The sequence below is a fragment of the Asparagus officinalis genome, chromosome 4, assembly GCF_001876935.1.
Source record: "Asparagus officinalis chromosome 4, Aspof.V1, whole genome shotgun sequence".
NCBI lineage: Eukaryota > Viridiplantae > Streptophyta > Magnoliopsida > Asparagales > Asparagaceae > Asparagus > Asparagus officinalis.
Genome location: NC_033797.1, coordinates 25,612,061 through 25,614,756, shown reverse-complemented (window position 1 = coordinate 25,614,756; position 2,696 = coordinate 25,612,061). Strand labels below are relative to the sequence as shown.

Below are 2,696 nucleotides of genomic sequence, written 5' to 3'. Positions count from 1 at the left end.
TAGAAAAATCTCCTAGAAGTGTGAACTGTAATTTTCACAAAAAAAGGAAAAAGAAAACATCCTCAAGCGTAATTTTATCCAGCCATGTAAAAAATTGTGATTAATATTGTTAGGATTTTTCTTTTGATAAAATCATAAAATTAGGGATTTTTTTAATAACCCTTAAAGTAAAGGGGCTTTCTGATATTTTGAAACTTACGAGAAATTATCTAAGAATAGTCCAAAGTGAAGGGGGTTTTCTAATATGTAGGCTATTTTAAACCAAAATTAATGATTAGGTATTTTTAGTCCTTCACTCGACCACAGTACCAAAGAAACGTCCGTTTTTGGGGGCGATCGAGAAATTGCGTAGCGACTGGGCTTTTGGCAAAACGGTATCTCATTATTCTGTACGGACACGTGTCGGGCGTCCGCGGCACTTACCTTCGCGATGCTGCTGTACCTTTTTCCAGCGTATATATCCTCCTCTCCGTAGTCTACGTTTAAAATGTGTCCCTTTTTGACCGTAGCGTCACTCGTACGTGCATTATACACACCGTTAGATCGCTAGCCGTCCGTTTATTATCGTCTGATGAGATTCTAGTGGGCCCGCCGTCTAGCTATTTTTGCATATTACACCCAAAATAGTTCTGGACTTGCTTTCGTCCCTTTGCAAAAAGATGCTATGCGATCGTAGTCGGATCCTTTTTAATTTTCAGGCCTTTTAACTTTCTGGTTACTGGTCACTGGTTCTGGTTGGGCGTAATCAATATGCAACCAAAGATCTGTTATATGAATCAATAATATACTATCATTTCAATTTTTTTTTTGTGCATATTATGTGTATGTGCTTCAGTCACACACGTTTCTACATGCATAAACACATTTTATATTTCCTTTTCTTATACATGTGCACCTTATATTCCTTATGCAGTATATTTGGTTCTCTTACATGTATTTTCATGTTTAGTGTGTGTATAAAATTCTATTTTAACCTCCATTTAAATCACACGTGATAAGGAAAACGTATTTGTAAACTTTTTGTTGAGGCAAGGAGTTGTGTAGAAAATACACAGGTATATCGTTTAGGAGCAACCGTTAAAACCGTTAATTTTAACAAATCCTTATGAGGAATACGCTGCATATGAGCTCATGTAGCTATTAGATCGTCAAAAGCACAAGCAAAAACACCAAGAATGAACTTTGCTTTGCAGCGAAGAACGAGCTGTATCTCCCAATCCATAGATCATAATCACACATGTATTATATGGAAATCACGTGTTTTTTCAAGAATAAGCTAACCTAGCTATCTAAGGCTAGTTTGCAATGATTAGATTCGCGAGATTCCCTCCAAATTTAGAGATATCAAACTTTATATGTCAATTTTCTGTTTTTGGTAATTACTTAAAAACTTGTTTTGATTGAGAATTGAATCTATTTTGACCCGAGAGATTTTTAGTAATTACTTTAGTTTCATTCGGCTTATAGGGAGTCCGTTTTTAGAAATTACTCTGAAGAAATTTTCCATTGCCAGTTTTTTTATCTTATTTAGGGTGTATTAAGTTGTCTATTTAATGAAAGGATTGTAAATCATAGAAAGTATTACTTTTGATTAATAAAATCTATCTTTCATATCACTTTATATATGGACCGGAGATTATCTTCTTATTGAATTCAAATATTGTTCTTCATTGATTCGTAAAACTCTTCTGGGTGGGTTTCAAGATTTTGCTTCCACGTCGCGCCAAAACCCCTAGTTCGCCCGCAGTAAACCCAGAACTAAAATATCTACAACGTGATAAGCACATAATTCAGAATAAAAAAAAAGACTAATAAAATACATTTTTCATTTTAGCTTTGCTACATGGACCCAAAATATACGATCAATAAGGGGGACAAGTGAGGTGTTCACCTCCTATTGGATAATGAGTTGATCATCATTAATGATGACCAACTTATTATCTAATAGAAGGGGGACACCTCACTTGTTCCCCTATTGGTCTCATATTTTGAGTCCTTCAAAAATTTTTCTTTTCATTTTACAGTGATATAAGTTTTTAATGTAAAATAGGAAAATTACATAACCGACTCTTCCTTTCCTGCTCCGCAACAGACACTGCCCCCTTTCCCAACACACCTCGCAGCGACCCAAAGCTTTTTAAGACAGCTGCTGTATCATTACTTTATTTATTTATTATTATTTATTTACATACTAATAATAAATAATTCAAAGTACCAACAACTAAAAAAATCTCTAAAAAGGCGCATTTTTTAATTCTACACACATCTCTATTAATAACAACAGCAACAGTTGCAGCTTGCATCGAACCTCTCAATCCCCTTCGATCATCACCCTAAAAAAGAAATTGAATTTTTTTTTAAAAGATAAAAAAAAAATTAGGAAACGCCCCTTCCTCTTCCTCTGCTATAAAACCCTCTCTCTCTCTCTCTCTCTCTCTCTGAAACAAAGGAAACATAAATGAAATGGTGACTACAGGTCTTCTCCCTTATTTCTCACCGGCGGGTGACCAGACCCTTTTCTGCTGCTGGTGTGCCCTGAGCTTTGTCTGAGCTTCTCTATTTTTACTTCCTTTTTCAGCTTTTTTTTATTTTTTATTTTTTAAGGTGAGAGGGGAATAAGATCGATAAGGTTAAATAAAGTCGAGGGGATATACAGATGAACAGTAGTACGGCGGAGGCGATGATCGGAGTTGGGT

At 35.3% G+C, this 2,696-nt stretch overlaps 1 protein-coding gene across 2 annotated transcripts in view; it reads left to right on the top strand.

Annotated features, from left to right (window-relative positions):
- LOC109837003 (growth-regulating factor 4-like) overlaps window positions 2,292-2,696 on the top strand; it is a 4,710-nt gene continuing 4,305 nt past the window's right edge. The window contains exons 1-2 of one of the 2 annotated variants that reach the window (XM_020405080.1): window positions 2,292-2,528; window positions 2,605-2,696. The exon at window positions 2,605-2,696 is cut by the window's right edge and continues 167 nt beyond it. The gene's annotated coding sequence lies outside the window, so the exon portion shown is untranslated. The other variant, XM_020405079.1, reaches the window with a different exon arrangement.